This window comes from Micromys minutus (genome assembly GCF_963924665.1).
Source record: "Micromys minutus genome assembly, chromosome: 12".
Classification (NCBI taxonomy): domain Eukaryota; kingdom Metazoa; phylum Chordata; class Mammalia; order Rodentia; family Muridae; genus Micromys; species Micromys minutus.
This window is the reverse complement of record NC_137981.1, coordinates 43,866,996-43,882,472: the sequence shown is the minus strand read 5'-3', so window position 1 is coordinate 43,882,472 and position 15,477 is coordinate 43,866,996. Positions and strand designations below refer to the sequence as shown.

Sequence of the window (15,477 nt, the reverse complement as noted above, 5' to 3'; positions counted from 1 at the left end):
CAACACAACCTCAAATGGAAGACAGTTTTGATCTGAACTAGAGAAAACATTATAGCTCCTGAAAGTGCTTGAAGAGAGGAAACTTGTAGAGTCCACCTCCAGCAAAAAGACAGGGCATCAAGTGAGGGATGGGGTTGCTATCCCACAGTCAAAACTCTGACCCATAATTGTTTCTGTCTGAAAGAACTGCAGAGATGGAAATGAACAAGAATCTGAGTAAAAGAAGGTCCAAGGACAGGCCCAAAAGAGGATCTAGCTCAACGGGAGGCCTGACACCATTACTGGGTCTATGGAACACTCACAGAAAAGGACCTATCATTACAGCCCTCTGAAAGATCCAACAAGCATCTGAAAGTGTAAGACACAGATATTTGCATCCAACCAATCAACAGAAGTTGCTGACCCCTGTGGTTGAGTTAGGAAAACGCTGGAAGAAGCTGAGGAGGAGGATGATCCTGTAGGAGGACCAGCAGTCTCAACTAACCTGGACCCTTGAGATCTCTCAGACACTAGATCACCAAACAGGCAGCATACACCAGTGGATATGAGGCCCCCAACAAATATACAACAGAGGATTGTCTGTCTGAGTTTAGTCAGAGATGCACCTAACCCTCAAGAGACTGGAGGTCCCAGGGAGTTTAGAGGTCTGGTGGGGTGGGTGGGGTAGGTGGGGTGGAGACATCCTCTTGGAGATAAGGGGGTGAGGAAGAGATATGGGATGTGGAACAGTAGGAGGGTGGACCAGGGGGTGAATAAAATCTTGAGTGTAAAAAGAAAAGAAAAGACTGCCTTTAAAACAGACAGCCATTAGAAGACAACAGACTCTGTGCAGGGGACTCTGTGGGGTCAGGAAACAGAGCTCCAAGGCTACGAAGGGAAAAGTAAATAACCTCATGTGTTGTTTTTGCCCAGTGAGATCTTTCCACTTAATAAATAGCAACAGATTCTTAAAACACAGGCTTGTTTGTTCTTACATGGCCAAAATAAATAGACTACTACATAAGACTATTCTGTTAGGGGCTGTAATGATTAAATTGACTGAACAGTATGTTAACCAAATACCACGTGAAAATCAACTGAAATTGTTGTTGAAAACTGTTGTTGAATAACCACATGGACACCGAGAAAATGGCCCTGTAAAACTACAGCATGAAGCTTATCTCCCTGTTTTCTCACACAGTAACTCTCAATAAAACTAAAGGATGAAATGGTGACCATGCTGTCATTAACAGGACATTACAACTTGTTTGGATAATGAAAACCTGGCAGACAGTCCATGAGTTGCTGTCGTTTTAAACAAACACTTCCAGTTTTCCACTGGGACATAGGCCAAGTGACTAACCCCAAAGATTATTAAGGACAAAGTTTAGATGGAGAAATAACTTTCAATCAGTCAACCCTTCAGAGGTCCCAAACTCCAGCCCGTCTTTGAAAGAATATATGTACTTATTTGCATGTCTCTGTATGTGGTTTGCACACTTGCCTATGTAAGTTCACATGTGTCACTGCATGCATGTGTGAATGTATACATATGTGTGTGTATATATGTCTGTGTGTGTCTGTGTCTGTCTGTGTGTGTGTGTGTGTGTGTGTGTGTGTGTGTGTGTGTAGAGGCCTGAGACTGAGAGCAGGTGCCTTCAGGTGCCTTCCTTGGTTACTCTCCAGATTATGTATTGAAGTAGCCTCTCTCAGGGTCTGAAGCTTGCTAGTTCAGAACCTGGATTAATTCTGAAGCAGCCTGTCTGCGCTGAGTTTGCCATCTCTGCTTTCTATAGAGCTAGGGTCTGAACTGCAGCTTCATGCATGACCCACTAAAGCATCTTCTCAGCCCACAGAAGCTGCTTTTATCTTATTGGAAGGATCAGTAAGCCTGACCAAATGAAAAAATCAACTAGGAAGGAGAATGCTAAGTGAATTCTCCCATGCAACTCGGAATTTTTTGCAATTAAATGGTAATGACAGTGTTTACAATAGTCCAAGGTTCATTATTTGATTTTCCAGACCCTACTCACTTCATAATGCAATGGCATCAACTGGTTTTGTAGCAGCAAGATTCTCTATCTATTCATGAGGCTTTCTGCCCATGTGAATGGGCTTTATTACAAGCAAACCGGAGATAAAATGGGGATTTCAGTATGATTATAGGTCAGTGGTTTTGAATTATTAATGTATAAAACATCCCAGAGGAACTTGATGTACATATTGTCTGTGGAAGACACAATTAAATAAACAAAAGGCAATCTACAGGCTGGAACACACTTTGGTTCTTGTAGTGTTCTAACGTGTCCTCCGGCATCCGGCTTAACAAGGTTGAGAGGACAACGCAAAGGGAGGTGAGTAAATTAACTTCACTTCATAACCCAGGACCTGGAGGAGAACGGTGTGTAGGGGAGCAGTCCAAAACTGGAAAATAGACTTCAGTGATAAACAACACTGCTTAAGAGCACAGAAGCACCATAGAAGGACATTCATCACAGGAGCGGTTACAAAATAGCAGAGATGGGAAAGATTTATATGTGATGTTGTACCTCTGTCATAAAAGTCTCTCAGTGAATGAAAACTAAAACCCTGAGGTAGGAGACTATTTTCAGTCTAAATTAGGCAATGTTCCCAACACACATGAGACTCCAAGAACCTCTGGTCATTTGCTTCTCTTCGACAGTGCAAGAGTCCCTCTGCCATGATAACCAGCCTCCTTATTTTCATGACCCCTGACCTATAGTTACTCCTATAGGCAACGAGCTTCTCACCCTGCCATGACCACCTGATCCCAGCACATCCGACAGGACTGCTGCCCTCAGTATCGTGGCACACACTGGAAAGAAACTTCCCACCCTCGGCCTATACAAGACAGATCACAAAACTTATGAGAAATTAAGAAAGCAGTCTCACCCATTCTCTGATCTTCCTAAATGGTGTGTCCAACAATTCGATTTACTTTCACTCTGACTGCCCGGAGTGATCATGAAATTCCTTAGGTGGAACAGGTCAGTCCCAAAAGATTTTCTTCATTCAGATTGACAGAGAAGGAGTGCACAGGATAAAGAATGAAAGTAGGGAAAACTTTAGAACACATAGGCACAGGAGAAATTTTCCTGAACAGAATACCAATGGCTCGTGCTCTAAGGTCAAAGATTAACAAATGGGACTTAATGAGATTGCAAAGTTTCTGTAAGGCTAAGGACACTGTCAAGAAAACAAAACGGCAGCCAATAGATTGGAAAAAGGTCTTTACCAACCCCACATCTGATAGAGGACTAATATCCAAGGTATACAAAGAACTCAAGAAGTTACACACCAGAGAATCAAACAACCCTATTAAAAAATGGGATACAGAGGTAAACAAAACGTTCTCAACTGAAGAATATCGAATGGCTGAGAAGCATCTAAGGAAGTGCTCGACATTATTAGCCATCAGGGAAATGCAAATCAAAACAACCCTGAGATACACCTCATACCAACAAGAATGGCTAAGATCAAAAATTCAGATGACAGCAGATGCTGGCGAGGATGCAGAGAAAGAGGAACTTCTCCACTGTTGGTAGGGTTGTAAACTGGTACAACCACTCTGGAAATCAGTCTGGCGGTTCCTCACAAAATTGGACATAGTACTGCCTGAAATTCCACTTCTGGGCATATACCCCAGAGACACTCCAACGTACAACAAAGACACATGCACCACAATGTTCATAGCAGCCCTATTTATAATAGCCAGAAGCTGGAAAGGACCCAGATGTCCTTCAGTAGATGAATGGATACAAAATTGTGGTATATTTACACAATAGAGTATTACTCAGCTATCAGAAACAATGACTTTATGAAATTCTTAAGAAAATGGATGCATCTAGAGAATATCATCCTGATTGAGGTAACCCAGTCACAAAAGAACAGACATAATATGCAGTCACTGATAATTGGATACTAACTCCAGAAAGCTCTGAACACCCCAGAAACAACTTACAGACTATATGAAGTTCAAGAAAAACAAAGGCCAAAAAAAAAAAAAAAAAAAAAAAAAAAACTATTATGCTTAATTTTTACACACCAAGAAAACTTTGACTATTTCCAGGTTACATCTTGTTTTACATGTACTTTATGCTCATTGTAACTAGTAAGATTTTAAGGCACACTATCAAACCTTAAAAAAAAAAAATCAAGTACTGGCAAAAATGTATTCATATACTTTTATGCAAAAATGCTTAAAATCTGTACATTTATCTTTGTTTTTTAAAATAAAGTTGTTCAATTTAATTTTAAAAAAAGAAAAAAGAAAAAGAAAATGTCCCAGAGCAGAAGCCTCTCTTCCTGGGGCAAATGAGATACACAACCTACTCTGAAGATGCTGGGTCTGCCTGCTCAGAAGCTCTTCGAATTGTGATGCTCAGAGATTATAAAAGCGGTTTCTTTTTGCAGGCCTATTGTTAAATCATTGGCCATGATAATTGAATTCAGTCTCCAGTCCTCCCCCTTGCTTGGTATTCCTGACCTGTGACCATTCTGCAGCTTGCTAGTTTCTAGTCTGGAGTAACTCCATCAACAAAAAGCTCAGGGACAGTGGAAAGACATTTCTGATAATCAGCATAAGACATTCCTACTTCCCTGTGGAAGGCCTGGATATTTTAAGATCTTTGTTCAAGGAACCGGGTGCAAAGACCAGATACATAGAGGGTTTTTTTTTTTTTTTTTTTTTTTTTTAGCACAAACCCAAAAATATTCTCCAAAATCAAGTTATCCAAGCCACCTACTCACAGTGAAATGAAAAGCCACCCATTTCCTGTCCCCTCATGAACTCCCACGCACAATGATGATTTCAACTTTGTCCCTTAAGCATCTTCTATAAGCCGATTATGGGTAAGGGACACTGCAAAGAATATACTCATAATGGTATCTTTGCCTACTGAGTAAGCATTTTAGTTTATTGGAGACGACTGTCATATGTACCTTTAATTGTCAACTTGATGCAGCCTTCAATCACCTGAGAAAAAAAGTCTCAATTTAAAAATTTTCCAGACCAGACTGGCTTGTGGACATGTGTACTGGGGATTGTCTTGGAGGCAGTTTGTTAAAGAGGGTTCAAGCCACTGTGGGTGGCACCATTCCCTAAGCAGAATGCTTTATGCTAGATGAAGAAGCTACTTAAGCATGAACCTGTGAAGGAGCCTTCTTCCATGGTTCCTGCTCTACTTCCCAGGCTGTGAGTGAGTTTCCTGGTTGGAGGTAATGCTGCATGGAATGTCAAGCAGGCCTATTTTTGGTCCCTCCCTTGAGTTCCTGCCCTGACATCCCTCAATGATGGAGTGTGACCTTGGGGCCGAAGATAAAATTAACTCTTCCCTTCCCTAAGTTGCTTTTGGTCAGAGTATTTATATAATAAAGTAATAAAAAGAAACTAGAACAGATATAATAGATAAAATGACAGAAAGTTTTAATATACTTAGAGAAAAATTAAACATAAAACCTTATTAATTCAAATGCCACTGATTCATAATTAGTGTTAATCGAAGCTGTGCAAAAATTTTATCTTTGCAAACCCTTTCCAAATAAGTCAAGAAATTAATTACATAATAATGAGTCTTATACCTGGCTGCATTCTATGGCTCTTTACCCTTTATTTTACTGAATCCAGTTGAAATTCTGATTATCTGATTTGTCATACATGGAATACTTAACAGAAGAATATTTAATACAGAGTGTGGCTATTAAACTATTTCTACAACAAAGTCCTTTGATTTGGCTATTTTTCAAAATGTACCAATTTGGCAAGTTTAGGTTGTTTATATAAGAACATATATAAGAAAAGATTGTACACTTCCATTCAATGTAAACCTCATAGAGAACATGATCTTGGTGGTTATTTCCTAGGTAATGACATCATTCATAATAAAAACTACATCTTCCAAGGCTGCAGGAACACTGAGATTTAAAAGTTTTTTAACAATAGAGCTCTGGGGAGCCCCTAAAGGTTTTGCCAGGCTATAAAACATGCTCAATTACATTGTAAGTGGAAAGAAGGGATTCTTCTTTGTACAACACTTGCTAGACTAACAAGTTTCTCCCCTTGGTTTAAGTTCATATGAGATATGAATCTCTAGGTCCAATATTAAACAACACACCAGGTAGATACTTGTGGTATCACAGAAAGAGTGGGGCCTTTACTATTTTAAAACATCTTTTAATCATTAGTTAGTATGCACAGTGGAGAGAGAGCGTGTGTGCCATGGTACATATATGAAGGTTGGAGGACAAATCTATGGGTCCATTCTCTCCTTCCACCTTTAGGTGGGTTCTAGGGCAGGAACCCAGATGACAGGAATGACACCAAGAGAGACAATACCCACTGATATCTCACTCATCAGACATACTTTCCCACTTAAAACAACCACAAAAGAAAAATATAACCAGCTCTTACCTCAACATTAAAAAATGCCAGCCAGAAGCTGGAGAGACAGCTGTCTTGCTAGAGTGTTTTCTACACAAGCCTGAAGACTTGGGTTTAATTCTCAGCACCCAGATATTTTTTTAAAGGCATAATGATTCCTAAAGCCTGCCAGCAACCTACTATCCTACTCTAAGTAGAAACCTCCAGGACAACAAAAACCACAAGAACCACAGATGAACACACCCCTCAGTACCAGGCATGAGAAACCTTTTGAATGGTTGTTCAGGACAGTCCAAGTGATTTGCAAAACAGTGTAGATTATAGATGCATCCCTTGCCTGCCCCCAGTGTTGAAGGTGAGCCTTGATGCCGAAGACACCATGCACAGATGACTTCAGCTGAATCTGACCTCAGTGCCTCTTTCCTGCTGACTAGCTTCCATGGTTCCAAAAAATACTATGCAAGCTGCCAAAGGGAGGAAGCTGTTTAACTGTCCTACTCAGTGTAACACTAATGAAACATGACAATTACCCAAATGGCAACATATGCATAAAGGTATAATCAGTGGCACCCACGTGTCAGTAGCAACCAGCAGCTGTCTAACTAGACTAAGGCTCACTCAGCAGGGGGAGATCATGCCTGGTACTGTAAACCTAGATAGCTTCCTAGAGCTAGTGACATCATGAACCTTGGGAAAAATAATCAATTCCACTATGCTAGACCAGCATAATTCCTTACTACATTCTAAAACTCATCCTTAAACCCACAGGCAAGCATTGAAGTCATCAAAGTAGCCTCTCTTTACAGCACATGGAGATCATCCCAGAAAACCACAGCTGGACACAATGTAGAAATCAACAGATATGCGGGAGCCCACCCCAATGAATGTAGCCATGTCACAGCTCCAGCATCTGTGGCTCAGGGACATCTCAGAAGAAGGAATGAAAAGATTGTAAGAGGCAGAATATCAATAAAGCTGCTTTAAAGTCTCTTCCAGAAATGGCATGGTAAATAAGACAGGAACAATGGCAGTATCAACTGGCATGATAATGTGGAAGGAGGAAAATTTCATGGGATATCAACCCTAAAGAAAGAACTCCAGGCAGCTTATGATGCTGGGAGAAGGACAGTTAGCTTCTCTCATGCATGAGTCCCTCATTGGGTTTCAAGTGCAGAGCCATCAGCCCTAAAAACATCTCAGCGAGGTGTGTGTGTTTGTGTGTGTGTGTGTGTGTGTGTGCATGCACATGTGTGCAAACAGACACATATATAAATATATATATATATATGTGTGTGTTATATATTATGTAACAAAAAGAAAGAAGGAAAAAGGGTTATCAACTTGAAAGGGATCCATGGGAAGAGTTGAGGAAAGATAACTGGGAAGGACTGAAGAAAGGACAGGGAGAAGGGAAAGTGATATAATTCTGCTTCAGTTAAAAACATAATTTTTAGAAAGGTTCTAGATGGATTCTGGTCTCCACCTACCTGTGCACAGACACAAGCTGTCAATAGTGGAGACTGAGATGAACCTGGACAAATCGGTTTACACAATGAGATGGAGATGATCGGTTTCACAAAGATATGAAATATTTCAATGCCCATAGTTTAGGAATGAAAGAAAGAAACAGAGAACAAATATCACTGTGAAAAGGGACCTCAGGATCTGAAGGCTGCTGCCTGGAGCTGTCCTAGAATGAAGCACAGGTATACTCAGTCAGCTCCTGGGGAAAAAAAATCTTCTTCCTACCACCCCAAGTATGGCTATGGTCACTTTTGTAGATTGAATTGTGTCATTTCACAAGAAATGTGTTCCAAAGTCCCATCTAGACATAGCTAGAGAAAACAAGCCCAGGAGATGGCAGAAGCAGACACTGGAGTCAATAGCTAAGGATTGTGGGTAACCATAAAAACCAAGAAGGACCCTTCCCTAGAACCCTCAGAGTGAGCATAGTTAGGCCAACACTTTGGACTTTTCAACCACAACTAAAAGCAAATAATCACTTTTGTCTAAGTCACCCAACCTGTGGTCCTTTATCAAAACATCACTAGAAAACTCACACAGTGACTCCCATGCCTAATATTGCTAAAGCCCTTTCCATCCTAAGACAGGTCACAGTAGCAAGCATCCCAGCAATCATAGCTAAGCACAGAAACATGCCACAAAGGAACTGGTTACATGAATGCGTTCACTGCCTTTGTGAAGCAGTATGTAATTTATAATGTCGTGTGTAACTGAATACTTGGGCTTTCAATACAGTATTCATATAAAACAATAAATATTGATGTTATGAAAGAAATGTATTCCATGGCTGTTGCTTCTTAAGTGGAACATTCTCACAATGCCGTAATGATGTGAGATTCTCTCCACTGGAAAGGGAGAAGAGAGGGTTCACGAATCTTAAGGGAACTGGTAGAAACGATAAAATAACAGATGTTAAAGTTGGAATCAAACCTGAGATGTTAAAGTTGGAATCAAACCTCAAAAGCTGCACTGGGGCTAGCAAGATGGTTCAGCTAATAAAAGTGCTGGCACATGAGTCTAAGGACCTTGGTTTGATACCCAGAACCACAATGGGAGAAGAACATGAGCCCCCCTCCTCTCTCTCTCTCTCTCTCTCTCTCTCTCTCTCTCTCTCTCTCTCTCTCTCTCTCTCTCTCTCTCTCTCTCTCCCCTTCTCTCTCTTTTCTCCCTCCCTCTCCCTCCCTCTCTCTCTCTCTCTCTCTCTCTCTCTCTCACACACACACACACACACATACACACATACACACTCACATACACAGAGACATACACAGAGACAAGTAAGTCAAGTAAGTAATTTTAAAAAGCTATACTGTAGCACTAACCCCTGCTCACTACACATGATGTCTTCTGGAAGAACTCGAGTTGTGCAGCATGAGGCCTGGACTGGACTATGGGTATGAAATGACTGCACACAGGTGAACCGAGACAAATAGTCATACATGCAGTTTCCTATGTGCCGCATTGTCAGGTCGAAATCTAGATAGAATCACCACACCCTGTCACCCCTCCAGGTTCATTCATTCATCCACTTGTACAATGAGCACAGACCACGTATCTTCACATGCTAGCCACTCGGGGCCTCTGTGGGCCAATGAAAGAATAACACATTAACTCTGCTTCACAGTGCATACAGTGTGAAGTCAGGAGGTAAAAGGCATAAAATAAGTCCTTTGTTGAAAAGCAAGTCATAAAGCTTTCCCTCAGTTTCTAGCTCTTTAGTGAATTAAAGATTTTGTTCACAACACTGAAATAGAGTTCAGAGGACTCTGATGTTGGTGGTTTACTAACAGGAGGCTTAGGGTTTCTCTTTACAAAGGTATGGAGAATAGGAACTCGTTTTCCCAGCATGTTTCATGAAGTCAGAGAACTTGATTCCCTGGTCTGCATAGCCAGAGTTTGGGGTCAAATAAGTGGGGTTTCCAAGATGCTGTGTAAGAAACATAGACATAGCTAATGCATGGCCAGCGGGAAAGCTGAAAGGTGGTGGAGCAGACAGTGCTGAAGTCAATGTAGCCAAAGCACAGCATGTATGTTCAGGGCTATGTCTGTGTGTGTATCTAGTGCTTGTATAGTGTGTGTGTGTGTGTGTGTGTGTGTGTGTGTGTGTGTGTCTGTGTGTGTGCCTGTGTTGTGTGTGTAGATGACTATATCTGTGTGTGTTTGTGTCCATGTCTGTGTGAGTTTGTGTGTATATGTCTGTGTGTATCTGGTATGCCTTTGGGGCTATTGTGTGTGTGTGTGTGTATGTGTGTGTGTGTGTGTGTGTTCATGTATCTGTGGTGTGCATGTATATCTGAGCATATGTCTATGTGTGTCTAGTATGTCTGTTAAGTGTGTGTGTCTCTGTCTCTCTGTGTCTCTGTGTATGTATGTGTATGGGGGTCTGTGTTGTGTATGTAGGTATCGGTATCTATACGTGTCTGTGTATCTATGTCTGTATGTGTCTAGTGGGTATGTATGTCTATTGTGTGAACCTGTTTGTATGTTTGTGTCATATGTGTGCGTGTCTGTGTGTGTATCCCTGTGTAGCTGTCTTTCTGTGTGTATCTGTGTTGTGAGTATAGAGCTCTCTCTCTCTTTCTGTGTGTGTGTGTGCATGTGTGTGTGGTGTTTCAAGTGGCAACAAATGTGCATACACTAAGAGTGTTGGGCACTGATGCTGGAAATGTGTAGGAGCTGAGCTCGGGTGCATACAAAAGGCAAGAGGACCTGGGAAAAGGCAGTCCTGTAGGGTAACTGAGGAGAAAGCCCTCTGCTAGGTCTGCATTTAAAAAGCCCAGTCTTCTCGATGGCAGAATGCAATAAGAGGCCTTCAGTGAACACTGCAGCTCATTCCTCTCCTGCTGGTCACCACAGATATCCCACCCAAGGAAGCAGCCCAACCCCCACCGCCAACATTTCTATTTATATTCTTAAGTTCCTCTTAACTGGGACAATGGGCATCTTGTTGAATTCCACTTGGAATTAAGGTCCTGTGAATTGTCTTTGTGGAAACAGGATATTCTCCCTCTCCTTATCTTTGTTACAAAATTCTACAGAGATCTCTCCAACACAAAGATTATCTCTAGTTCACAACGGACATTTTATTTCTGTGAAGGGCCAGACAGTAAATATTTAAGGCTTTGGATACCACACAGTTCGTGTTGTACCAGCCAGTGCAAGACAACACAGCCGTAGACCACATGTAAATTGAGCCTGACCGTGTTTTAATAAAACGTTACTTATGATATGAGGAATGGATTTGGAACATGGTTAATATTTCACTTCTCCTCTAGTGAAAAGCTACACTGTCCTTTTGAAGTGAGCAAATGTTCAGCCTACTTTGTAACTGGTCAATTCTAATTTTCTTTTCCCACTCAGTTTGCTCCTCATGTTGATAATTTGGGTTAAGAATGTTTATGGTAACTAGTGAGATTTCAATGCATGCTATCAAATCTCTAAAAGAATTAAGTACTGACAAAAATTCATATAATGTTATGCCAAAATGCCTTTAAAAATCTGTATATGTATCCCTCTTTTTAAAAAAAAATAAAGTGGTAAGAAGCAAAAGAATGTTTGTCAATCACAAAACTTTAAGAGATGGTTCTACAAAATAGTATATAGGAAACATGGAGTTAAAAAGAACAATAAAGAAGTTGCTATCAGCTCCATTATTCCCATGGCAACCAGAACAAAATACACTGGGAAACTAAGACGCCAAGACAGGATACATACCAAGACAGATTACCTTATCACCTAAGGAAAAGGGAACTGGAGGGTTTATAGGGTGTGTGTGCACAGACACAAGCTGTGTACACAGGAGTGTGCATGTACATGTACCAGGTGGAAACCAGAGCAGGACTTTATAAGGACAGGTTTTCATACTAACCTGGAAGCTTGCCTTTCTGGCTAGGCTGGCTGGCCATCTGACTCTCAGGATCCACTGGCCTTCCTTACCAATGCTGGTGTTAAAGGCATGTAGACACAGGCCTGGCTTTTTACATGGGTGTTAGGGATTTGAACTCAGAGTAAGTGTTTCTCACCAATGAGTCATGCCCCTCCAACCCCCAGCCCACGCCCTAGGACTTAATACCCACTCCCTTCACTTACCAGTTGGAATAGTAAAAGAGTCTGAATACATGCTAGCATACTGATAATAACAATAACAAATATAGCACTCCAAGTAAGCCAGGCCTTCTGTCCAACTATCCAGTCCTAAAGAGGACATGCTCAACTAAGCAGCCATCATCACTACCATCATCACTAATGAAGGCTACCTAGGCATAATGGCACATCCACAGAATCTCAGCACTTGAGAGAGAGAGAGCGAGAGGGAGAGGGAGAGTAAGGGGGAGAGAGAGAGAGAGAGGGGGAGAGGGAGAAGGAGAGATTGCCAAATGTCTGAAAAAAGCCAGCTTGCAACAAGATCAATTTGTTTTCTGTTGCTCTGATAAACACAAAGACCAAAAAAAAAAAAAAAAAAAAAAAAACCAAAGAAGGAAAGGATTTATTTCCTCTTATAATTGACATCCATCATTGAAGGAAAAAGCCTGGAAGGATGTAGAAAGTGAACCGGAGGCCACAGAGGGACCCTGCTCACCGGCTTGCTCTCCTTACATTCCTCAGCTTGTCTTCCTGTGCAGGTCAAAACCACCTGCCTAGAGGTGGCACAGCTCAGTGCTCTGGGCACCCCCACATCAACAATCAACCAAAAGATGCCCTCACAGAATTTCCAACAGGCAATCTGATAGAGGCAATTCCCCAACTCAAATTCCCCCTTCCCAGTGGACGCTAGGTATGACAAGTAGACAAAAGGGGTGGGCGGTGAGAAAGAAAAGAAGAAAGGAAGGAAGGAGGGGGGTGAGGAAGGAGGAAGGAAGGGAGGAAAGAAAGAAGGCAGGAAGAAAGCAAAAAGAAAGAAAACATAAAAGACCTTGTTTTAAAAAGTCAAAAAGGACACATGCATTCGCTAAGAGATTTAACAGTGATAGATGCTTTGGACAAAGTCCTAAAGCCTAAAACAAAAAACGATTAAGAGATTTCTTGAGAAGATGGAACCAAAACTCAGTGAGAACATTAAGAATGCTGTGCTGATTAAAGGCAGAAATACAAAGGCAACCGTGACACAAGCACTCAGAAGCGTGTATACACTGAGGAATCCATATGGAGTTCTATAGAAAAAGAAATATTACAATATCATTTGAGGATCAGACATCACTGGAGTTCTTTTTAAAGAAATCAGACTGTTCTTTATTCATGTGTGGCTCCCATAATAAGAAGAGGCCAAATCATCTAGTAATCGGTCGTATGGGCTGGATATGATTGAACTAAGTATTGAGAAATTTGTGTCTCTAAAAGATATGAAGACTAGTAAGTGCCACGAGGGAACAAACCCTAAGTTGATATTTGCTGGTGATGATTTGGATGTAACAGAAGACCACGGAAGATTAAAAATATCTTCTTATTGATTTCTTCAGTGGTTTCAAATGTCTGGCTGGATGGATTAGAGTCTGTTCTACACTTCACTGAATGGGAATGTTTACTTTTGAAGCTATAAGCTGTTGTTGAAGAAATCTAGGTGCAGAATACCACAAAGAGATGGGACCGTTATTGGACCTGACTATGAGGAGGTCACTTAGCATCAGATGACCTTTAAAACTGTCCATCAAAGTGCCCAAAGCTCTCAAGCCAAAGAAGAGAAAGAATATCTCTCGGGATGCTTTTGGCGTAATGTTTGGAAAGATTCATATGCAGAAGCAAGACCTAAGTGAAGTACACATGAGGAAAACATTTCACTGGGGCTGGTTTACGGCTTCAGAAGTTCGCTCCGTTGTCATCATGGAGGGAAGCATGGCACTGTGCAAGCAAACATGGTGCTGGAGAAGGAGCTGAGAGTTCCACATCTTAATCCAAAGGTAGCCAGAAGCAGACTATCCTCTGCAGGCAGGCAGGAATAGACTGTCCACACTAGATGGAGCCTGGGCATAGGAAGAGAACTCAAAGCCCACCTCCACAGTGAAAACATGTTCTCTAACAAGGCCACACCTACACCAACAAGGCCACACCTCCTAACAGTGCCATTCCCATGCACCAAGCATTCAAATGGTCTATGGGCCAAACCTATGCAAACCACCACAGTAATATTGTGGGGTTTTTTGTTTTTATTTTTGCATTGGCTTGGCTTGGGTTTTGTTTTTAGCATTTTTGGCTATGTAGCCCAGGCTGACCCTGACTTCACTGACTTCATTCACTAGATAATTGAAGATGAACTTGAACTTCTGATCCCTGTGCCTCCATCACCCAAGGCCTAGAATTACAGCTATGAACCAATATTCCTGGCTCTTTGTGTTGAAGCTGATGTGTTACATGGTAGCTCAGCTCAGAGTGATGTAAAGCCAGCATATTTCGAGTAAACGTGTGGCCAATAAGTTTCATAGGCTCATCAAAATTTGACAGCTTTTTATCCAAAAGGGGTAGAATTATTATTTCCTGTGGTTCTTTGTTCTTCAACCTGTGTTTCTCTCCAGTTCTTGAGAGCATTCTGCATCATTTGTGGGCAACTCTCCATTACCACATCTGGAACTGCATGCGCCTCACTATACTTCATCCTATCCCAATGATCTACAAGGCAAAGGCCAGTTTACTCTGCTTAGAGCTCCAGTACCAAGACCCAAACTCCAGCAACGTGGGCTCTGCAGTCATGCCTCAGACCCCAGCAATGGGGGCTCTGCAGTCATGACTCAGACCCCAGCAATGTTGGCTCTGCAACTGTGCCCTCAGACCCCAACAATGGCAGCTCTGCAGCCATGCCAGAGACCCCAACAATGGCGGCTCTGCATCTGTGCCCTCATCATGGAATAAATTGCTCCTTTGAGATAGGAGGAATAGGCCATGGACATCTAGTTGAGGCTTTACTCTAAGAACACATTTTCAGGCATGATCATTTCTCTTCTTCTTTTCCCATCCCCTTCCAGAAAGATCTTATAAAAAAATCAACGTATGTGACCTACCTGATTTGACACTAGCCCATAAAAATGCCTTCCTGTCTTTGGAGCCTTGTGAGCAAAACAGTCTAAACCAGCTCCGAGCTGCTGCAGGGAAGTGATAAACAGTAGATTAGGCTGGGTGGAGAGCTAATCTTTGCTCCTTGATCCTGCCTTCCTAACAACAGCCAATAGGCTTCTCCTTGTGGTGGACTGAACATACGCTGGTCTCTTTTAGCCCCAAACAACGGAAACAGCTGTGCTTGCAAGTTATTGCTTGCCAGAACTTATTCCTCTCATACTTGTTCAAACATCTACGAGCTGAGAAAAGGCTGATGGAAGGAAAAGAGTATTCTGCTGTCCTCAAATTATAGGTAACGGGGGAACTGACATGGGGCAGAAAGCAAGGGTGTTTTGCCCTACAGTACGCTCAGAACTAGAATGAAATGGAGTTCCAGTGGGAAGCGTAAATACAAACGCTCTGTTTTCTGAGAGGACTTTCTTTTAAGGTGGGAAGATGGCTCAGTGAGTAAAGTCCTCCCCTTCTAGGCATGAGAAGCAGAATTCAATTTCCAGACCTATGTGAGAAAAATCCACGTGTGCTGGCACACA

General features: G+C 41.8%; 1 pseudogene across 1 annotated transcript; it reads left to right on the top strand.

The window, feature by feature from the left end:
• Positions 1-12,842: 12,842 nt before the first annotated feature.
• On the top strand, positions 12,843-13,774 carry LOC308428336 (ribosome production factor 2 homolog; annotated as a pseudogene). The gene has a single exon. The product of its transcript is annotated as a ribosome production factor 2 homolog (transcript).
• Positions 13,775-15,477: the final 1,703 nt, after the last annotated feature.